Genomic DNA, 24,404 nt, shown 5'->3' on the forward strand with positions numbered 1-24,404 from the left:
AAAAACTGTAAAAAATACAAACACATGGAGGCTAAACAATATGCTACTAAATAGCCAAGAGATCACTGAACAAATCAAAGAGGAAATCAAAAAATACCTAGAGTCAAATGACAATGAAAACACAACAACCCAAAACCTATGGTATGCAGCAAAAGCAGTTCTAAGAGGGAAGTTCATAGCTATACAAGCCTACCTCAAGAAACAAGAAAAAATCTCAAATAACAATCTAACCTTACAGCTAAAGGAACTAGAGAAAGAAGAACAAACAAAACCCAAAGTTAGCAGAAGGAAAGAAATTATAAAGACCAGAGCAGAAATAAATGAAATAGAAACAAAGAAAACAATAGCAAAGATCAATAAAACTAAAAGCTGTTTCTTTGAGAACAAAATTGATAAACCATTAGCCAGACTCATCAAGAAAAAGAGGGAGGGCTTCCCTGGTGGCGCAGTTGTTGAGAGTCTGCCTGCTGATGCAGGGGACACGGGTTCGTGCCCTGGTCTGGGAAGATCCACATGCCGCGGAGCAGCTGGACCTGTGAGCCATGGCCACTGGGCCTGCACATCCGGAGCCTGTGCTCTGCAACGGAAGAGGCCACAACAGTGAGAGGCCCGCGTACCGCAAAAATAAAAAAAAGAAAAAAAAAAAAAGAAAAAGATGGAGACAACTCAAATCAATAAAATTAGAAATGAAAAAGAAGTTACAACAGACAACACACACAAAAAAACTCATCCTAAGAGACTACTACAAGCAACTGTATGCCAATAAAATGGACAACCTGAAAGAAATGGACAAATTCTTAGAAAGGTATAACCTTCCGAGACTGAACCAGGAAGAAATAGAAAGTATGAACAGACCAATCACAAGTAATGAAATTGAAACTGTGATTAAAAATCTTGCAACGAACAAAAGTCCAGGACCAGATGGCTGCACAGGTGAATTCTGTCAAACATTTAGAGAAGAGCTAACACCCATGCTTCTCAAACTCTTCCAAAAAATTGCAGAGGAAGGGACACTCCCAAACTCATTCTACGAGGCCACAATCACCCTGATACCAAAACCAGGCAAAGATACTACAAAAAAGAAAATTACAGACCAATATCACTGATGAACATAGATGCAAAAGTCCTCAACAAAATACTAACAAACCATCAAACAACACATTAAAAGGATCATACACCATGAACAAGTGGGATTTATCCCAGGGATGCAAGGATTCTTTAATATGCAAATCAATCAATGTGATACACCATATTAACAAATTGAAGAATAAAAACCATATGATCATTTAGATAGATGCAGTAAAAGCTTTTGACAAAATTCAACACCCATTTATGATAAAAAACTCTCCAGAAAGTGGGCAGAGGGAACCTACCTCAACATAATAAAGGCCATATATAACAAACCCACAGCAAACATCATTCTCAATGGTGAAAAACTGAAAGCATTTCCTGTAAGATCAGGAACAAGATAAGTATGTCCACTCCTACCGCTATTATTTAACGTAGTTTTCGAAGTCCTAGCCACGACAATCAGAGAAGAAAAAGAAATAAAAGGAATACAAATTGGAAAAGAAGAAGTAAAACTGTCACTGTTTGCAGATGACATGATACTATATGTAAAGAATCCTAAAGATGCCACTAGAAAACTACTAGAGCTAATCAATGAATCTGGTAAAGTAACAGGATACAAAGTTAATGCACAGAAATCTCTTGCATTCCTATACACTAATGATGAAAAATCTGAAAGAGAAATTAAGGGAACACTCCCATTTACCCTTGCAACAAAAAGAATAAAAAACCTACCTAAGGAGAGAAAAGACCTGTATGCAGAAAACTATAAGACACTGATGAAAGAAATTAAAGATGATACACACAAATGGAGAGATATACCATGTTCTTGGATTGGAAGAATCAATATTGTAAAAATGACTGTACTACCCAAAGCAATCTACAGATTCAATGCAATCCCTATCAAACTACCAATGGCATTTTTCACAGAACTAGAACAAAAAATTGCACAATTTGTATGGAAACAGAAAAGACCCTGAATAGCCAAAGCAATCTTGAGAAAGAAACACGGAGCTGGAGGAATCAGGCTCCTGGACTTCAGACTCTACTACAAAGCTACAGTAATCAAGACAGTATGGTACTGGCACAAAAGCAGAAATATGGATCAATGGAACAGGATAGAAAGCCCAGAGATAAACCCACGCACATATGGTCAACTAATCTATGACAAAGGAGGCAAGGATATACAATGGAGAAAAGACAGCCTCTTCAATAAGTGGTGCTGGGAAAACTGGACAGCTATATGTAAAAGTATGAGATTAGATCACTCCCTAACACCATATACAAAAATAAATTCAGAATGGATTAAACACCTACATGTAAGGCCAGATACTATAAAACTCTTAGAGGACAACATAGGCAGAAGACTGGCAGAAGACCTAAATAGACATTTCTCCAAATAAGATATACAGATTGCCCACAAACACATGAAAGGATGCTCAACATCACTAATCATTAGAGAAATGCAAATCAAACTACAATGAGATATCACCTCACACCAGTCAGAATGGCCATCATCAAAAAATGTACAAACGATAAATGCTGGAGAGGGTGTGGAGAAAAGAGAACCCTCTTGCAGTATTGGTGGGAATGTAAATTGATACAGCCACTATGGAGAACAGTACAGAGGTTCCTCAAAAAACTAAAAATAGAACTACCATACGACCCAGCAATCCCACCATTGGGCATATACCCATATAGCACAATATTCATTGCAGCTCTGTTTACAATAGCAGGGCATGGAAGTAACCTAAGTGTCCATCAACAGATGAATGGATAAAGAAGATGTGGCACATATATACAATGGAATATTACTCAGCCATAAAAAGAAACGAAATTTAGTTTTTTGTAGTCAGGTGGATGGACCTAGAGACTGTCATACACAGTGAAGTAAGTCAGAAAGACAAAGAAAATACTGTGTGCTAACACATATATATGGAATCTAAAAAAAAAGAAAAAAGGTTCTGATGAACCTAGTGGCAGGACAGGAGTAAAGACACAGACGTAGGGAATGGACTTGAGGACATGGGGAGGGGGAAGGGTAAGCTGGCACGAAGTGAGAGAGTAACACTGACGTATATACACTACCAAATGTAAAATAGGTAGTTAGTGGGAAGCAGCTGCATAGCACAGGGAAATCTGCTTGATGCTTTGCGACCACCTAGAGGGGTGGGATAAGGAGTGTAGGAGGGAGACTCAAGAGTGTGGGGATATGGGGATATACGTACGGCGTATAGCTGATTCACTTTGTTATACAGCAGAGACTAACACAACATTGTAAAGCAATTATACTCCAATAAAGATGTTAAAAAAAAAGAAAGAAAGAAAGAGGGAGGACTCTTTTAGATTAAAAGCATATAAAGAGGGCTTCCCTGGTGGCGCAGTGGTTGAGAGTCCACCTGCTGATGCAGGGGATGCGGGTTTGTGCCCCAGTCCGGGAAGACCCCACATGCCACGGAGTGGCTGGGCCCGTGAGCCATGACCGCTGAGCCTGCGCGTCCAGAGCCTGTGCTCCGCAACTGGAGAGGCCACAACAGTGAGAGGCCCATGTACCGCAAAATACATAAATAAATAAATAAAAGCATGTAAAGAGATTGACGGGACCCAGGGCACACTACCCCAAAACATGGAAAACCATTTCCTCCTCTACAAGATATAACAAACAAATGCAATGCATACAACTTTATTGGATCCCGTTTAGGAAAAAAACAAATAGAAGAGATATTCTTGGGACAATGGGGGAAAATTGAATAAGAACTGGATATTGAATGACATAAGTGAATTAATTATTAATTTACATTGGGTAACATCTTACGGAAAAACCCGAATGAATTTTTTGGCCAACCCAATATTTAAGAGGTAAGTGTTATGATACCTGCAATTTATTTTTAAATGATTCAGCGACAGTATAAAATATGTATAGATAGTTCATTGGTGAGTGATGAAATAAATATGGTAAAATCATAAAAATTGTTTGATCTGGGTGGAGAGTATACAGATATTCATTGTAATTTTCTTAAATTTGTCTCCATGTATGAATAAGTTCATAATAAAAAGGTTAGAGAGATAAAAATCAAGTGTGTAAACTTCTGCTTAACCTCGGTTTTTTTTTTAAGGACACCACAAATTATGTAAATTAAATAGGTGAACTTCAGTCAACTGTCCTACAAATTCAAATCAGTTTCATTCAAAAAGTGAGTTTTATTCATTTGTTGAGTATCTACTCAGTTGATAACATTGCATTCATGCAATGCTGATTCAAAAGTGATGGAGAAGACAAGAATACAGCGTTTGGGATTAGGATTAGCACATGTTAAGAAATTAGGATAATAACGAGAGTTGGAGAGTTTAAGAGTAATGGGAGATCTCTGAGGACTGCACTAGTGGGATCTTGAGCCTATCCTTTAAAAATGGGGAGGATTTGAAAAGGAAGAATTAAAAGATTACAGTTGAGTGAATCAAAATGAGCAAAGACATGGAAGTGAGGAGGAGTTTACATGTTTCATAAATCAAAGATATAAAACTGTCATTCTAAACTTCAGATCTCTTGGAGAATACTGGTACTTCTTCATTGAGTTGGCATAATTCCAGACTAAAAGTAAGAAATGTGGTCACAATATTACAAGTAAATGCATGATTTCCTTTAGGTTTTTTGAAATTTGAAAATAGCTATGTTAACCAAAATTTCAGAAATGGAGACTTAATTGAAATGAAAAGGTGCTTATTTGGGGCCTTTATAAGCCCCCCCCCACTTTGTATTTGGGGTTTGTTAGGACTGCAGCCCAGGAGACACAGATTCAAAAAGCACTTGAACTATTATACAAAGCGGAGGAGGCTTTTAAAGGCGAAAACAGCAACGGTACATTAATTACATGAATTGTTTATCAAGAATTATAATTGGAGCTGGCAAGAAGTACAGGTGCTTGTTACATAAAGATTAGTTGGGGTCCAAAATGGTTGCAGAGTTACAAGGGGAAACTCTGAGACCCATAAGGTTGCAGTTGGCAGGTGCTATTCTGAATATGGCAGGTGGTGTCCTTGGGTCTGGTACAATTCAAAGAAAGTTCAAGGCCTCAGAGATGGTGCAGAGATGTGTCTAAGACTAGATCCTGAATGGCTGCCCAATGCTTTTTTGTATGCCTGAACTGTGAGCTCTTAGGTTCCTTTGATTAATTTTGCACACCATTAGAGGTGCTAGCTACTAATGCAGGGGCTGGTAACTTTCATTGCCAGTAGCTATTAGGTTCTTTAGGTGTGAGGAGATGTTGGTCTGGGCTAATACGGTAGCCAGTAACTAGTGGCAGCTGGTAAAATAGGCCTCATGTAAAAGCTAATCTGGGCCCCTCCACGAGGGCCTCCAACATATAAGGGAGATGAACAGATGATCTCTCTGCACATTGTACGGAGTTAGGCAGGCCATGAAGTCGTTCTCAGAAGTATGGTCCCTGGTTCTTTTTTTTTTTTTTTTTTTTTGTGGTACGCGGGCCTCTCACTGCTGTGGCCTTTCCCGTTGCAGAGCACAGGCTCCGGACGCGCAGGCTCAGCGGCCATGGCTCACGGGCCCAGCCGCTCCGCGGCATGTGGGATCCTCCCGGACCGGGGCACAAACCCGCGTCCCCTGCATCGGCAGGTGGGCTCTCAACCACTGCGACACCAGGGAAGCCCGTCCCTGGTTCTTATAAGCATTATCTTAGCCAATTTTAATGACGTTCTTTTTCACATAAAACTAAGGCCTACTTGAAACCTGCTGAGTTATCGAGGGTTATGAGGTTCTGATATTCATAAGCTAAAATTAGTGATTTGTTAGAATTTAGTGAGGACTAATGCAGTGTTTTTCTAGGAAGATAGGGTGCATGCAAAGCTATAGCATATGCACATAAATGGTTGGCGGAAATTCCCACAATTTTCAGGAAGGACACTTTTGTTATCATTGCTTCATCAGTATTCTTTTAGGTTGGTTATGGTTTTCCAAAGTTGCTGTTCTTCCATTCCATGCTCAATTAAGCTTCAATAGGGGTTTTGATTAACTAACAACATGCAGTACTATATGTTTGCATCAATAGTGTTTTAGCATGGAATTTTACAATATTTAGACTTCAGAATATGTACACATTGTTTAAATAATAAATAAGTCATACTAGAATTGCAGAAATAGATGCATACATAATCTCCCCCAACTTTCCCATTGAGTGGTACTTCATTGTTATCTGCAACTCTTTTTCCATTGGGAAATGAGAATGAGTATATAGGAAAGCAAGTATAGGGTGTAGATTTTTCTAGAGTTTTCTCTACTGCCTAAAGCTGTCATTGGCAAAAACTGTTTGAGACCAACAGTTCTGTTCCTATTACCTGCTATTAATAAATGCCAGGGCTTTCTCTTTTTATGAACAAAACAGCAATCTAAATTATACAGGGTAAATTTGACAAATACTATGATCTATTAATATTAAAATATCCATCTGTTTACATTTCTTCTCTAGAGTATAAAATTGCTAATCTGAGAAGCAAGACACTGATGGCATTCAGACAACAGAACTTTTCTAAAAGGATTGTTTTAATGGTCAACCGTTAAAAATCAACCCAATGAAGTGATGTAAGAATTATTTGCTGTAGTAGTAGTTAGAAGTGACAGCATGATCTACTTAGGATATAAATGATGGCTTAATTTGTCTGAGAAACTACTGTTTCAAAGTGTTAAATTGAAATTTTATATCTGTACATATGTTACATGAATATATAAAATGTATATGAATATTAACTATTAAGCTTATAATAGATAGAATGGTAAAATGTCTCTTTTTTTTTCTTTCATCATGCACTTTAGGATACCTAAACTCCAGAAAATTCTTTGCTCTGTTAAAGATTAAGCCACAGAAATTTAGCATGAGTGATTGCTCACTGTTCTGTGTAATCTGAGTTTACGGGTGTCTTTCAGTTATGAGGATGGACCATAAAAGATGCCGTTGATAGGCTGACTGGTCTAAAACTGACAGAGGTGTGTTTGGCCCAGGCAATTTTTAAAAAGGAATTGAATTAATTCTTAATATTGAAAAACTGGGAAATTTACATAAAAGTCCAGATGTGAGGTTTCTCTTGGGAAAAAAATAAAAAAGAGGAATGCTTTTGCCACTGGGCCTTTATTCACTACTTAGCCAGAGTGGTGAATTAGCTGGCCCATTAGCTGGATACTTGTTATTCCCTGACACGGATACTGAGGACCAACTGCCATTTAATATCATGCTAGTGCTGTATGTTTTCTTATACTCACGTGCTTCACTCAGTTACTGCTTGGCCTCTGTAGGCATTTGAGTATAGGATATCTGAGTTAACTTACAGAGACCTTGGGATATTTATGGAATTTCACCTACTGTATTATCATGTAGGCTCAGTCCCATATAAAAGTGGGAGGCGGGTACCAATTTCAGAATGCTGCCCCTGTATTTTTAAGGAAAATCCAACTGCAGTTGATTTCTATTCAAGTATAATTTCATTTGTTAGCTAATGTTACCGTGTTCATTAAAAATACACTGCCTTAAACATTTTTCCAGTTATGTTCTGTGGAACTCCAGAAAATGGTGACTGGAAAACAAATGCCTCTCTAGTCAATTAATTTAGGGAAGCACTGAACAGTAGTGTCTCCTCTTGATTCTTAATGCATAGAAGCGTAGAGAAGGCTCTGAGAAGTCCTGGAGCAACTTTATTTAATGGTTAATCAAATAAACAAACTTATTTGGCAGAGGAAGATTTCTTTCTCTGAAAAATTATTCACTGAAAAATCTTCACTTGGAAAATGCCTCATCCATCCCTCCATTCATTCATTCAACAAATAGATATTGAATACCCACTATGTGCTAGGCTCTGTGAAGAAGACAGAGATGGCCATGACCAATATTTTTACATTATATGAGCCCCTCACTTCTCATGAAGGCATTAACTGCACTATTTTTTGTTTTGCCAGTAAGAGTAACTTTGTTAATGGAGAGTAAGAAAAAGTTGGAAAGAAACATTGACAAGGGCTTCCCTGGTGGCGCAGTGGTTAAGAATCTGCCTGCCAATGCAAGGGACACGGGTTCAAGCCCTGGCCTGGGAAGATCCCACATGCCGCAGAGCAGCTAAGCCTGTGCGCCACAACTACTGAGCCTGTGCTCTAGAGCCCGCAAGCCACAACTACTGAGCCCGCGTGCCACAACTACTGAAGCCTGCGCACCTAGAGCCTGGGCTCTGCAACAAGAGAAGCCACTGCCATGAGAAGCCCCCACACCACAACAAAGAGTAGCCCCCGCTCGCCACAACTAGAGAAAGCCTGTGCACAGCACCAAAGACCCAACACAGCCAAAAATAAATAAATAAATTTATAAAAAACAAAAAAAACACTATAAAAACATTGACAAAACTGGCTTGTTATGGGGAATTATATAGAAGACTGAATGGGGAAATCACAGTGCCTTGAAAGAGGCAATAAACTTGAGCAAGCTTTGGGGAAAAGAAATCTTATTTGGGGCATATGTATCAATTAGGATGTTTTGGGCTATGAATAATAGAAAATTCAACCAAAGAGACACATATAATAAGGAAAATTATTCTCTCCCTTACTGAGAAATTCAGGGATAGAATGATTCCAAGGTTGTTTAATTCAGTAACTTGACATCAGTGATTAAGGTCCTTTCTACATTTCCTCTCATGCGCAGTGAGCTGGTCTTTCTCCTCAAGCTTGCCCCTCCATAGTCACAAATGGCTGCCACAGCTCCAAGCATCACATCCTTATAAAATAATAATAATAGCTAAAATTTACTTCATACTTTTATTTATTTATGTATTTATTTATTTGGCTGCATTGGGTCTTTGTTGCTGCACGCTGGCTTTCTCTAATTGCGGTGAGTGGGGGCTCCTCTTTCGTTGCTGTGTGCGGGCTTCTCATTGTGTTGGCTTCTCTTGTTGTGGAGCATGGGCTCTAGGCACACAGGCTTCAGTAGTTGTGGCTCGCGGGCTCTAGAGCGCAGGCTCAGGAGTTGTGGTGCACAGGCTTAGTTACTCCACGGCATGTGGGATCATCCTGGACCAGGGCTCGAACCCATGTCTCCTGCATTGGCAGGCAGATTCTTTTTTTTTTTTTTTTTTTTTTTTTTTTTTTTTTTGCGGTACACGGGCCTCTCACTGTTGCGGCCTCTCCCATTGCAGAGCACAGGCTCCGGATGCGCAGGCTCAGCGGCCATGGCTCACGGGCCCAGGCGCTCCGCCGCATGTGGGATCTTCCCGGACCAGGGCACGAACCCGTGTCCTCTGCATGGGCAGGCAGACTCTCAAGCACTGCGCCACCAGGGAAGCCCGGCAGGCAGATTCTTAACCACTGTGCCACCAGGGATCAAAAATTTTCATTAGGGAAATTTTCAGACACACACAAAAATAGACAGTGATATTACATAACGAACCCCATGTACCTACCACATAGCTTAAACAGTTCTCAACATTTGGACTATATTGCTTCAACCATCCTTCCCCTGAACGTCTTTAAGTTTCAGTTTTTAGTCCTCTGATTTCTATACCATCTTCCTCAGAAATTTGTCCCATTCTTGTGACTCCCGGTACTGCCTCAGTGAATCTGAGCCTCAATTGTGGAGCACAAGCCCCTTCCTTTGAAGAACCTCACTTAGTTGATGTATAGGGGGAGGTTTAGTTACCCTCCAGCCCCAGAGATTACTCTTGGTTAGTCTAAACTATCTATGATAATTTCATTCCCCTTAGGGTGATTTGGTTTAGGAATGTGCATGTGATGCAAATCAGGCTAGCTAGTGACACTTGAGGGGCAAGAGGCAGGAAATGGGAGGTTCTAAAGAGTTGTCCTTACCCTTATAAGGGAACATGAAAAAGGTATGCTCTTTTGTTGGAGCCAGACTGCCTGCAGTTGTATCTCAGTGATGCCACTCACTAGCTAGGTAACTCTGAACAAGTTACATAACTTCCACACCTCAATTTTCTTATCTGTAAAATAGGATGACAGAAACAATTCATGGCGTTGTTGTTGTAAGGAACAAAGGAATTAATATATGTAAAGTGTTTAGAACAGTATCTGGCCTATCAAGTTGGAGACTCTGGAAACTCTCACTTGGAAGGGACTTCCTGTCCTTGCTTCCCCAACCCCTCTGCGGCCTTGTACCTTCCGTAACCCTTGTCTAAGGTTTGAACCCACTCTGGGACTTTGAGACAAGTTCTGGTCCCAGGCAGGGAAAACATAAGAAACCCTAGTTTGGCCTCTCACTGGTTCGGTTTCCATTCATTTCTGCTGCTGATCTCCCCTGGCTGTTCTCGGATTCTCTGGCTTCCTCTCCTGTCGCCATTTCTACTTGGCCTCAGAGCCTGAATTTCTCAACCCTGATCTTCAATCTTTCTGTGGCCAGGTCCTGATAAGATACCTTTCTCTGGACTAGTTATCTAACTGCTGGGGTCTCTGCTATTTTCCAGAAACATAAGGCCTTTATCTAAAGGACATTAAATGTGGGCCTTATTATGAAACATTTTAAACTAATAGCATTCAAGTCCGGCATGTCCCTTTCATCATGAATTTTTCATTTGAGAGTTTTCTTACAACTATATCCCTCCATACTTGTCGCTAATATAACCAACCTGTGACTTTACTCCTGTGCTCATCACCGTGATGACTGCTTCATCCTGACAGTCTGCTTAGATTCTCAAGATCAGCACTCGTATCCAGCTTTAATAGCAGGAGGTAAAGAGCTTTCAGACAAGGTAAACAGGAAAGGAGTACTTGCAGGTGTGGAAGAAAAATAAGGGAAAAGTAGCCCAATGTTTCCCTTTAGGTTTCTGAAACATGAGCAAACTACCAGATTGCATAAGCAAATGGAAGCGCTACCAAGAAGCAAAAGACGAAAAGTTGACAGAAATGTACAGTTTACTGTAAAAAGAAAACAAAATATAACAAAGCAAATGAATAATGTAAATGAGTTTGGGCATAAATGCTCAACATAAATGCCTGATGGTAGTTTCATACAGCCAAGCATGTTTAAACATTTTGTAGTTTTGCAGAATTTATATCGCTGGGCTCCAAGTAAAAAGTGTTTCTGATAACACCCCCGTGTTGTAACCATAATCTCAATGATCTCTTATGCATGACACTCACTTTAAAACACAGAGGCGCATCTAGCTCTGAGGCAGCCAGCTTTGGCCTCCAAGGCTGTGGGGATTGCATGCAGGATGGCGAGAGCTTGATCAACTTCCTGTCTTCAGAGGAAGCAGGGCAGGGCCTGCCCAGCCTTGGCAGAGTGGTGTTGAGGAAGGGGAAATCATCCAGTGAACCACTCAAGATCCCCCGAATTCAATTCAATAAGTGATTATTGAGCAGCCACTGTGTACGATGTACAACAAAAGAAATAACGTCTTTGCTGAACTGGAGATTACTGTCTCACCAGGATTATTACTCCTCAGAGTTTACCTTTTCTTTTCTTTTTTTCTTTTTTTGCAAAGGGGTCCTTTGGTGAATCCTGTGGATCCCTTCCCAGGATAATGTTTTAAAATACATAAAATAAAGTTCATAAGATTTCAAAGGAAACCAATTATATTGAAATAGTCATCAAACTTATTAAAGAAGCAAATTTGTGATACGGTGGTATATATGTTTCTTCATGAATAAAAAGATCTAATGGTGAGTCTAATAATTCCTGTAATTTCAAAATAGTGTTGATTGTAAATATTTCGAGAGCTCTGTAACAACTCTAATGTGATATAAAGAGATCAGTAATCTATGATGATGATAAAGTCACAGTACAGTTACTGCTACTGTGGTATGTTGTCTACATTCATAAGAAAGAAAGGCTAAATTTCAGTTAGAGGTTAATAAAAATAAATGTGTAACTTTTTTCCCCTCCAAATTCATAAACTTGTGAATTCAATCCCCTTGGACTCTGTGGACCTCAGGTTAAGAACTTCTCATTGGGGGTGTGTGTGTGTGTGTGTGCACATGTGCTCATACACGTGTCCTTCAGACGGGGTAGTATGTTGGAATTATAAATTACCTAAATAATTAAAATATGAGGTAGAATAGGGTAAGTGCGGTAGGATTGCAGCAGCAAAGTGCTACAGGGATTCAATAGGGAGAGGAAATCTGAAAAGGCTTAAAAATAGGTAAAGGGGAAGAAAAGAGAGTGGAGAGAAGGGAGGCAGGTATATTAGCTTCTGGGTCATCCTTTTCTTCCCATCCTCCTACTCCTCAGGTCATTAAACTACCACTGGCTTACTTTTGGAGCTGGCCCTAGGTGGAGTATGATTTAGAGCAGTTCTCAAACAGTCTGATGTCAGTATCCCTTTGCACTCTTATAAATTATTGAGTATCCAAAGAGCTTTTGTCTGTGTGGGTTATATCTATAAATATTTATTATACTATAAATTAAAATTGAGAAATTTAAAAATATTTATCAATTTATAGTATATGTTACATAAATAGCATTTTTTGGTGACACATCACTATTTTCTGTAATAACAAAAATATTAGTGAGGAAAGAGACATTGTCTTATATTTTTGCAAATCTCTTTAAACTCTGGCTTAATAAAAGACAGTTGGAGGGGCTTCCCTGGTGGCACCGTGGATAAGAATCGGCCTGCCAATGCAGGGGACACAGGTTCGATCCCTGGTCCGGGAAGATCCCACATGCTGCGGAGCTACTAAGCCCATGCGCCACAACTACTGAGCCTGCACTCTAGAGCCCGTGAGCCACAACTACTGAAGTCCGCCTGCCTAGAGCCCATGCTCCGCAACAAGAGAAGCCACTGCAATGAGAAGCTCATGCACCACAACAAAGAGTAGCCCCCACTCGCTGCAACTAGAGAAAGCCCACATGCAGCAACAAAGACCCAACACAGCCAAAAAAAAAAAAAAAATCCTAGTTAAAAAACCAAAAAAAGGCAGTTGGAATCTGTATTTGCTTTTGCATTCAGTATGTTGCAAAAGCAACATACTGTTACATAGCCCCTGGAAAGCTCCACTGTATTCTTGTGAAAGAACAGGAGTTAAACAGGCAAATAATGTCTTAATATCATTGTGAAAATAGTTTTGACCTTGTAGACCCTCAGGGGTCCTCAGACTTTGAGATCTTTGATTTAGGGATTTCTTCGAACATTTTTCTTCTTTGTTTTATGACTTGAATTTTCTTCAACTACGGAAAAAGACGAATTCTATAACTAGAAATACATGATATGTGTGTGCTTGTCTTCAAATATATGTGTGTTGGATATCTCTTGGTGTCCCTCTAGACATCCAGGTGTCCCTCCATTTCTCCATCTTGTTCTGTGACCTATATGGATAGCATCAACAGGCTCCAGTTGGGTTTGGCCAATGGGTAGCACCTGTGGGAGATCAAAGGGAGGGAGGAGAGTGAGGCTGGGGTATTTATCCCCTACTTGAAGAGGGCTTACTTTGTTCTTCACCACAGGTCAGAGTTCTTGTCACGGAACCCTCTGCATACAACGCTCTCCAGGTACAGGTTTCTGGAAGCCGTTCCTACTCTCATCCCTTCAGGAACAGAGGTGATACCATGCTTCCCTATTACTAGCCTGAGGGGATTAGACTTTATGATTTATCTCTACCCTGCCTGCATCTTTGAAAATAGTCCCTTTATTACACTCTCCTCAAAATTCCTAATTTGGTTGCACCAACTGTTTCTTGCCCAACTCTGATTCATGCAAGCTTTGAGAGTTACATGACCTTAGGGATAAACTTCAGTTAAAGTATCATCCATGGCGCCAGATCCACTTAATCTTATGGAAGTTAGAAAGCTGTGAAGCCCTGGTGTCTCAGAGCCTAAGGTCTTTAATGGCTTGGGAATGAAAGAGCTAGGTGCGTTGAGGACCTACTGGTATCTGCAAAGATTTCTTGGTTTTGCCTCTGCTTGATTTTACTTTCATCTGTGCGTGCCTACATAAAACAGAAACATGGCTGCAAAACTATGTTTGGATGAAGACCAAATATATATTTCTTATTATACCACAATATCAGTTAATTAATTCCACAGGCAGCAATGCCTATCACCTACCATAGTACCTGATTCACAGTGAACGCTTAATACATATTTGTAGAGTGGAGCTGGTGAAATTTTTTTAAGAAAACAGGTTTATTAGTGGAACATTTCCAGTGGTTAAGAAGGGAGAGGATCATTCTGCTCAAATCAGACTACTTGAAGTTTGATTCTGAAGCTCCTTGTCAGAGAATATAGAGAATATAGTCTGCATATAACAGACTGCATATAACATCTGCATATAACAGGCACGTAAATATGCTGAATGAATAAATGAAATTTCTTCTCTATGACATATATTCTGATTCAACTGTGACAGGCACTGTATTTGGTGCTATTATATACCATATCTCATTTAATCTTTAAAATAGTCACGTGAAGTAGGCAGCACTGGATTACCAAGTGTGGGCTTAGTGCCCCAGCAAAACTGGGGCACCCAAATTTGGAAAAAATTGATATCTGATGTCTTATTTAAAAAAGAACTTGAGAATACTATAGTCAACATTGGAAAAATTAGAACCTTTTCTACATTACGTTTAGTATTATTTCCTTTTTAAATTATGTATTGGGGAGTGCTTTGTATTATTACTGAGAGTGTCTAAAGCTCTTCATCTGACTTTGGAAGATGTTATGATTGCTATTTTACAGAAGGGCAAACCAAGGCTTGTTGACTAGCTGAAGATAGCTTAGTTACTAGCTGAAGCCACATAGCTAGTTTGTAGAAGAGCCCACTATGATGGTATTCAATGTTTCTGACACATTATATATGTTATAATGGTACACATCAATTTTGTGAATCTTCTTGGACCTTCTCTATTGGTTTAGTGTTTTAATTAGATAAAGTATATAACAAAGTTAACCTAAAATCTTTTTGATCCCTGTTATATTCTCAGCACCTAGAACAGTATTCAAAACATCCTTATTTTTAGTGATTGAAAGAATGCATGATGAGCCCACCTAAATGATTGTGCTTTGTATTAATTTTGAGGTCAACCAAGGGAAAGTGAGAAGGACATCAAGCAGACCAAGAAAATTCTCTGATGCCCTTTGCGGTTGCTTGGATTCTCAAGACAAGGGTCCCTAGATGTCTCCATTTTTATGATCTTTAGCATGATTCCTGTTTTGGAAGCTGGGATCCTAGATTCCCTTACCCCTATATAAGGTGTGTCAGGCAAAGGAGTATGATTTAAAGAAACAGATTTTATAAGTCATTGAAGAAATATTTCCTGAGGACTGTATGATCCCATACTGATAATAAAGGGGACAAGGGAGAGGCAAAATCTAAATGGGTCTACTTCTTTTTCTTATTATTTGTCTTCCCAAGGTGCAGAAGTAGGGAAACTGAATTTTAGTTTATGGTGTCTTCATTACCTATGCTAGAAGGTCTTAATTTTTGGTGTTCATAAAAACCACCTTGGGGAATCGTTTAAAAATTCAACTAAGTCTTGTCCCCAGAGTCCCTGATATTATAGATGTGAGTGGACCCAGGAATCTGCACCCCAGGTGATTCTGATGCTGGTGGTCTAGCCACCATGCTGTAAGAAACACTATCCTTACACAAACTTGAGTAGATCAAGACATCTGAATTGCAATCAAGTCTTTATTTCTGCCATCCTCACCATGGCTAGGACAACTGCCCTATTCTTAAATTTGCCCTTCTCCCGCAAACACTGACAGCCCTTAAGCTGAACAGCACTCTGTTGGATCTTACCTTAAATTGTCTACCCAAACCAATTTACACCGAAGTATGAATAAGGTTTAAATTCTTTTTCAGGGAATTTTCATTAAAAAAAAAAAAAGTGTCTTAAGGTACTAGAATGCCTTCATTACACTCTAGTTATCATTCTTTTGTTGGGGGTGGAGGAGGGGCAGATTAACCTGGCAGTACCTTTTAGTCTAATTCAGTTGCTGGAAGAATTAAGTCCACTTCCCTCACCCTCCTATTGAGTCATTCATTCTAGACTAATCCTGTATCTTTGTGAAGCCTTCCTCCGTAAACTTACTCACAGGAGATCCTTTACTTCACCGTCACCACGTTTCAGTTATAGCACCCATCATCTTATACCTAATTTTTGTACTTCAGCTCTCCGAACAGTGCCTGGCAAATAGCAGGCATTCAATAACTGTGGAGCGAACGAATGTCAAAGACTAGGCCAAGAGTTTCTAAAATCAACGTTGACTAAGAAACAAAACACGGAAATGTCAAGGGCTGAATGCCAGGCAGTGCGGGCCGAGAAGGAATAAAAATAACCCCTAACAGCACAGAATCCTCCTGAAGGGATCGCCTGTCTCATTTTCTCACGTCGCTTTTTGTCCTCTCCTGACACCCCAATTTCCCGCTCTCTAACTCATTTTCTTCGCTTCTGGGGACAGGTTAGGCAGGTATCCCAGTTCAGCTGCTCTGATTGGTCGGCGATGATTTCATTGTTAGGGAGCATCCGGGCCTTTCCCCTCCCCGCAACACCCCCTCCAGAGCCCCGCCTCCCGAGGTTCCCTCTCCCGCGTGCGCCCCACCCGCTGGCTAAAGCAAAACAACCGCCTCTCCCTAGATCGCTTCTTGTCCTCGCCTGCGCCTTCCCTTCCCGTCTCGACGTCTAAGAGAGGCGTTTATATCCTCCAATGGGGGCCTAGTAGGACTTTGTTTGCCAATCAGCAGCCAACCCCCTGCAATTCCGGGTGGGACTAGGCCTCCACACCTATAATTGGACAGCCCTCTGGCTCCTTTATGGCGTTTGTTTTACGCGAGGCTTGGAGGTCAAAAATAAAGGGACATGGTCCTCACAGAACGAGAAGCCTCCGCAAAGACTCTGGGTTTGACCGTTTCCGAAGACTAGCCAATCGCTTTTCGAATACTTCCCCGCCTTTTGCGCGTTCATTTAAAAAAAGCCGGTGTGACGGACTTGGAAATTGGTTCCGTGACGGACATGTAGAGAAAGCCAATGATTGAGAGTTCGGGCCACCCTTTATACCAATAAGAAAAGACTATCGCTAGGACTCGGGCTTTGAGAGGCGGAGCGCAGGTGGGCGTTATTTGATTGACGACGGTCTCTACGTATGGCTGTTAGGGTGGGTTGGTCCCTGACGTCCGGAGGTATAGCAGAGGCGGGGCTGAATGAAGTAAAGGGTAATGAAGGGTTGGGTCTCACTCAGTGGGCGGTGTTTGATGGATAGTTGACCTTGCCAATTGAAGGTGGTCACTGATGCCCAATGGGAAATTAGGAACACAGAGGAGGGGCATTGTGGGCGGGGAAAACTAAGGACGGCGGCACAGGGGCTGCGGGACTGGGAGGGAGGGCGGTGATTGACGGGCCGTCCAGCAAACCGGGTACAGAGAGATACCGCGCGGCGTGCCAATGGGTGGGAGCTGGGGGTGGGGCTCTCCGAGGGGCGGGGAAGGACAGGGTGCGGGGAGGGGGGTTGCAGAAGGAGCCGAGCGGCTGCTGCTCAATGGCGGAAAAGCCGCCGGTGTTCTGACCGCTTCGTCCCCCTAGCAGTTGCGGGGGAGTTTCCTGCCGGCGCGGCTGGAGTCTCTGTTTCTCAGGGTTCGGTGGCTGGAAGATGCTCCAGAGAGACGAGGCTGCGGCGGAGGAGGTGGCGGCGGCCGAATCGGCAACGGCGCTAGGGTGGAGAGAAGGCGGCAGCGGCGGCGGCGGCGGCGGCGTGCGGGGCCCAACGGTGTAAACAGCCCCGGAGGCGGCGGAGGCGGTGGCCAAGACCCCGAGGGGGAAGCGGCGGCTGAGCCAGGGTCGCGCCTCCGTTGGAAGCCTGGGCTGAGTGCAGCAGAGGGGTTCTGCGGCGGGCGCGAGCGGACGCCCTAGACCTCGCCTCCCTCCCTCGCCCCAGGTAAGGCCGCTGGGCGCCCCGCCGCAGGGGGAACGGCTCGCGGGCACCGCCGAGGCCCCGGACCGTTTTCGGGGTGCCGCCGAGCTGCGGCCGGGACCTCTCCCCGCTTAATCCTCGCCTCTTTCCCTCGGCCGCGGAGCCCAGAGGAGCGAAACGCCGGGCCTGGCTCCTGGCTAGGCCCCTTCCCCAGCCGCCGCCTCCGCGCTCGGCCGAGGCTGGGAGAGGTTCAGGGCAGGGAATTTTAGTTTGCTCAAAAGCCTGGAAGTAAACTGCTTGTCCCTGTTCTCTGCGAGCATCTCTTTCACCTGAAAGCACTGGGGCTACTCCAGGCCGTAGCTCGTCCCTTCCTGGTGCATGCCTGTTTGAAAACACTACCTTTTCCCATTTGTTTCCTCATTAGCTTCTGCCTTCCTCTGCGCTCCATTTCACTTCCTCGTTAAATCTTCTTTCTCGCTCTTCTGTCTGCGCGTCTCACCACCTCCTTCCTCCTTAGCGACTTTATTTAAATCGTTTCTCTTTTTCTTCTCAGGAGACTCCGGTCTTCTCTTCCCTGTCTTCCCCAGCAATCCTTTTCGGGTGTCATTCTTCTTACTAGTGAAGTTCTTAAATGAAACTGTTATCGTCAGTATCCCAAATCTACCAGAGGCCCATTAAGAATAGACTCACCAGCTTTAAGTGGCAGATCAGTTTCTGATTTCACCGAGCCTAACATCCTTTTTAAAAAATTGTATTATTAAATGTAGAGTGTGGAAATAGCCCTGAAGTTATGTTTAAAATGAAGGGCTCAATGAGTGTTGGAAATAGTTATTTCATTTTTCAAGTTGCATGACCTCTAATGTCAGATTGAGCAGATCTAGAACATTTTTGCCCATCTTGTTTGGCAGAATGCTTCTTAAGCGTTTTGATAGCGGCTCACATTCATCACTATTCAAGTTGGCTTAAAAACAATTTGAAAACTTTAGAAAAAAGACATGAGAACAGCTAGGAAGCTGTTTTGATGAAGTCACTGTTAAATACCTTTTAAAATAGGCTCCACATGTTTAATGTATCAAAATAAAGTTGGTGGGAGTCTTGTAAAAAGGATTATTTAGGAATTTGAGTAGTCTTAAGAGTTATGTAGCTATTTTGGGAAAAACATTCTTTTTCTGTTAACAAACGTTTACAACTCCTGTGATGTGAGAATTACCGAGGTTTACTGTGGGATTAACACAGGAACTCATTTTATTTGAGCTACTGCATGGATGTGGAAGTGGTAAATTGTTCAGATTAGCGTAGATCAGTATGTTCTAGGAGATGCAGAAACATGTTATCAACACTGAATGTTAATAGACATTATTTCATTTACTTTCTCTGTTGTGCAATAGCAAAGTTCCTATTGTTGGCCTGCTTTTAAATAGAGCATTTCTAAATAAATGGTGAGGCAAGTTGTTCTAATTATTATAGTAGTCTTTTCCAAGTGTATAGCCTTTTAAAAAGATACAGTTGCAGTTTTACTATTAAAATGGTAATTTCTTTTTTTAAAAAATTTATTTATTTAATTTATTTATTTTTGGCTGCATTGGGTCTTTGTTGCTGCCCACGGGCTTTCTCTAGTTGTGGCGAGTGGGGGCTACTCTTCGTTGCGGTGCGGGACTTCTCGTTGCGAGCAGGGGCTCTAGGCATGTGGGCTTTAGTAGTTGTGGCTCATGGGCTCAGTAGTTGTGGCTCGCGGGCTCTAGAGCTCAGGCTCAGTAGTTGTGGCACATGGGCTTAGTTGCTCCGCGGCATGTGGGATCCTCCCAGACCAGGGCTCGAACCCATGTCCCCTGCATTGGCAGGTGGATTCTTAACCACTCTGCCACTAGGGAAGCCCTGAAATGGTAATTTCTTAAAGGAATAATATTGTAGGCTTCTTGAATGGACAAGGGGTTGTTTCAATAGAACGTTTATTTAGTATTTAGAACAGATTTTGTTAGTCAACAGATTTTCTTTCAGGGATAATCCTGATTTTTACTGTGCTTCTTACCTTCTCTCAGTGTCTTCTTTATCTTTTTTTTTTAAAATGGTTGTTTGTCTTTTTTCCTCTTCATTTATTTTTGCTCTCATAAAAAGTCTTACTACAGTTTCTGCAGTGTTTATGTTGCACTGTCAGCATGGAATAGTATTTTTATTTGATCTTTCATACCCGTTAGTTAAGATTTCCCCAGTTTCTTGGACATTACCCTTTGGATTTGTTCATGTTGTGATTATTCTCTGTGATGTGACCATCAGAGCTTTCAACACCTGTTTTCTTATACTGGGTGATTTCTATAAAGACTCCAGGAACAGGTGAAAGCCTTTTCAGTTTGTCTGATAGGTCAGTAAATATTAGCTTATGTTAGTAATTCACATGTAATTACCAAATCCCTTAAGATTACAGCATTTGAAGGAATAATATAGTGTCTAAAATATCGGTGCTTCTAAGAACGCCTCATTAACAAGTTGACGAGGTCAGAAAAAGTGGCTGTCGTTGAAAGTTTATTTTCTTATAACGTACATTTTTTTTATGGAGTTTTTTGAATTAAAATGTGACGCTGATACACTATCTCTTGGCATTCGTGGAAGAGTAGAATTTGCCATAGTATTGTTTAGCGATTGTGGAGTTTCATTGAAAACTGGCTGAGCCAGTAGTGGAAAGATTGCAAACATGTCCTTGTAGATGGATTGGTAAACATTTATTGCACGTGATACTGGGAGTGAATGTTCCCCCCCATACTCAGTGGTGGTAGTTACATGTATTATCTACATTATATGAATATTTGTATATTATACGTAATTATTTAAAAGTATTTTTTGACATTATCTAGCATAGAAGGTAAATAAAATAGAACTCTACAGTAGTCCTTCATAAGATATTAATAAGGTGAATAAAATTCACTTATTAAAATATACATGGCATTTTACTTTTTTGTGAAATATGCCTTTCACAGTTCACTGATTTAAGGAAAAATTAGTAGGGAAACAACTGAAGTATCAGAGTTCTAAGAGTTAAAATTTTTTTAAGTTCCAAAATTCTAATAGGAAAATTTATTTAAGTAATACTTAGGTTAAAATTACAATGAGTGGTAAGAGAATTTTGGGGAATATGGATTTTTGATGATTTTTCACACTGTGTGGATTAGGAGGATTGAATAATTGGGGATATGAATAAGATTCCTAGAAATTGAGAAAACTACAAAAGTGTAATCTGGATTACTACCCATCTCACTATCCTGTACTCAAACTGAACGGTGAAGGTAAAATAGTGTCGATTTGGGGAGTATTGATTTTTATAGTTTTTGCTTGACTGTCATAAAATTTATAAAGTAACAGAGCTTGTCATCAGCTTCTAGCAGCTGATCTAACAAGTACAGGTGAAGAAAAAGATACATGGGGGCTTCCCTGGTTGCGCAGTCGTTGAGAGTCCGCCTGCCGATGCAGGGAACACAGGTTCGTGTCCCGGTCCGGGAAGATCCCACATGCCGTGGAGCGGCTGGGCCCGTGAGCCATGGCCGCTGAGCCTGCGCATCCGCAGCCTGTGCTTTGCAACGGGAGAGGCCACGGTAGTGGGAGGCCCGCGTACCGCAAAAAAAAAAAAAAAAAGATACATGGGGTTCATAATCTGTTTTTTATTCTTGTCTTTGTTGGTGATACTTCTTTACATCAAAACATTGATTTAAAATAAAATAACTTTTGATCTTTCCAACTAATTTAAGTATGCTTATATCTCTGATTAGCCATTTTTGAATCTTTTTTTCAAATGAAACATTTCTAAGGTGATTTAACCTCCTTGTTTAGATTTGACTTGAGTTACACTTTTCAGCATTCTGTCTCTCTGGTTTGTCCCCAGACCAGACCACCACCATTTAGACTAGAGTGATTTGATTAGATAGTTGAATCAGTGTTATAAAAATAAGTCTTCACTGAATTCTTGATAAAGATATAAAGCTTTCCACAAGTGTAGTCTATCTACTGTAGTTTCATTTCTCAGGTGTTATGAAGATTTTGAGATTTAGTTTTTAGTATCATCTAGCAACCTAGGAAACAAATACCATGTGGTAGCTCATACCTTTTTTTTTTAAGTTTTCAAGTGTTTTATTTCTCCTCTTAAGTTTAATGTTAATGACAGACATAAACATTTTGCTCTGAATTATGGTAAGCCATGACACAGAATTTCTCAAGTAAATTTTTTTTCTTTTACTACAGCTAACTTCTGACCACATCTGCAATATCTTAACATGATACCCTTCGTAATAACTTACTGAAGAACCCAGTAGTTTAACAATCAATTGTAGTTTTAGCTTGTTCATATATTTAGACATTTAACATGATTTGTAACATTTAAAGCATAGTTTGCCAATTTCATGCTTTTATGACTTAATAAGTAGTTTAATAGTAACTTGCTAAAAATGGATTCATAGTTTTCTTTTGGAGTATGTTAAAATATCAAGATTATATTTATTGGCTTTAAATTGATTTATTCCTTGAAAATTAAAGATCTTAAAGTTAAGAAACATAATGCTAGTTGGAAAACTTGTTTTGCATCCTTTTGAATAAAAGAAGATCTACTAAAACATGGTCTGAAGTTTAGATGAGAGAGAAACATTGCAAGACTTGTATTTAATATTAAGGAACTTGTTTTACTTTTAGAGATGGGACCAATTACTGGTAGTGATATAGGGAGGGTAAGACTTGTGTCTGGTATTGCTGGTGCTTTTTGTCTATGTAGAATGATCTCCATTTCAAAATAGGCTGTGAATGAAAAGTGCATTTGTATGAAAGAAATATGAAAAACCTTTTCTTTCATGGAAAACTGTTGTCAAATGTGGTTATGTTATTAGGTATAATCAAGTTTGTTATATAAGAAAAAAGCCAAGTGTATAGAGTTTGTTTGATAGGTAGTACATACCTGAGAAGTAGGTTTGATAAATTTGTGAAGTTCTGAGGGATTTCAAAGAACTTTTAAAAGCTTGAGGGTAATGTCACTGATTCTTAAGTATAATTGCATTTTCTTGGTGTAGGTATGTATAAGTGCGCTCCTAACCTTGAAAAGGGATGGTTAATAGATGTTCTTATGAATAGGAGAATCTAGGAGTGTCCATATTACTCATGGGTGCTTAAGCTATTTTGGCAAAGAGTTTTTCTTTTTCCCTTTTCTGATTAAAGCAATCAACTCTGAGTTAAGGAACTGGTGCTATCTATTGAACACAGGTGGCCCTTCCTAGTCTCTTACAAAGAGCAAATAATTAAACTCAAAGCAACTCTAAATGATAGAATGTGTGGGAGATCAAGTTTAGATATGAGAGGCTTCTTGTTACTTTTACTTCTCTAGGCTACCAACCCATTGAGAAGTAAAAAAATTCAGTAGAGCTTAATAGTATTTAGTCTGTGGGCTACCCTCCTCTTACGCCCCAATTATTCTTGCATTCAGAGTGCCTTCTAATATGCAAGGTTCCATTCCAGGCAGGAGGCCCAACAAAATAGACACAATCCCTGCCCTCGGAGATCTTCTGTTCCGATAACAAACTCTTCCTTAATTTACATTACAACTCTGCTTCCTTTGTGGATGATTTAATTATGAGTGGGATTTGGCATGTATGGTGTTTTCTACACTTTGCTGAGAAGCTATGATTAGAGCTTTACTATTTTTGACAAGAGAGAGGGAAGAAGAGTTTTTCTGTAACTGGACAAAAACTGGAATATGAAAAGAGGAAGTAGGAAGGGGGAAATATTGTTGTACCTAAGATTAAAATGTGAGCCAAAGATAAAAAAAGAAATCCCTACATTAGGCATGAGGGAAACTGGGGGAAACACCATGTACTGTCCAACTTTGGATAGAGGGGTTCTTGGACAGGAGAATGGGAGAAAAGATGGGAAAATGGGAGGAGGGTAAACAGGTCTTTTAACAAGTCTGGTTTAAATAACTTGGGATGTACCTATAAAATATATGTTATTATTTGTGTTTAGAAAAGACCCTGTTCTCTTCTTTTGCGAATATAGCTGAAAGATTAATGGTTGGCCAGTAGTGTCTGAAATACTGTCACTGATTTGTGACTGCTGTTCTGTCTCTAGTTATAAGACCGTTCTCTTGAAGATAGCTGATGGAGTCAATCTGTCTCTTAGGTTTATTGTGCTCATATTGATCTGTATATAGCCACTGCGTCCCTTAATTCCGTAGTTGTGGTATATTACTTGAAGTTGTGTCTTTGTCTTCCTGCATTGTAAGTTTCTGGATGAGGACGTCCTCTTGCACTTATGATGAAGTAGGTGCTTAGTTTTCTACTTCTGTTCTTTAACTTTACTAGTGATGATCCAGTTTGGTAAAGATGGCTCTTCTTGAGTTTACGCAAACATTGCACACTTATAAGCATGAGAGATCTTTGATGTTTGTTTTTGTTTTAATGCATAATGGTCTTTTGCTTTCATTAGTGAGTCATTGAGTTAGAGTTTCATGTGATCTTGCTTGCTGCAGTG

At 40.5% G+C, this 24,404-nt stretch overlaps 1 protein-coding gene across 2 annotated transcripts in view; it reads left to right on the plus strand.

The window, feature by feature from the left end:
• The first annotated feature begins 17,508 nt into the window (after positions 1-17,508).
• PPM1B (protein phosphatase, Mg2+/Mn2+ dependent 1B) overlaps positions 17,509-24,404 on the plus strand; it is an 80,361-nt gene continuing 73,465 nt past the window's right edge. For both annotated transcript variants that reach the window (XM_082671886.1, XM_082671885.1), the window contains exon 1: positions 17,509-17,933. The gene's annotated coding sequence lies outside the window, so the exon portion shown is untranslated. The remainder of the gene's footprint in view (positions 17,934-24,404) is intronic.

Source organism: Grampus griseus (assembly GCF_964374135.1).
Source record: "Grampus griseus genome assembly, chromosome: 15".
NCBI classification, from domain to species: domain Eukaryota; kingdom Metazoa; phylum Chordata; class Mammalia; order Artiodactyla; family Delphinidae; genus Grampus; species Grampus griseus.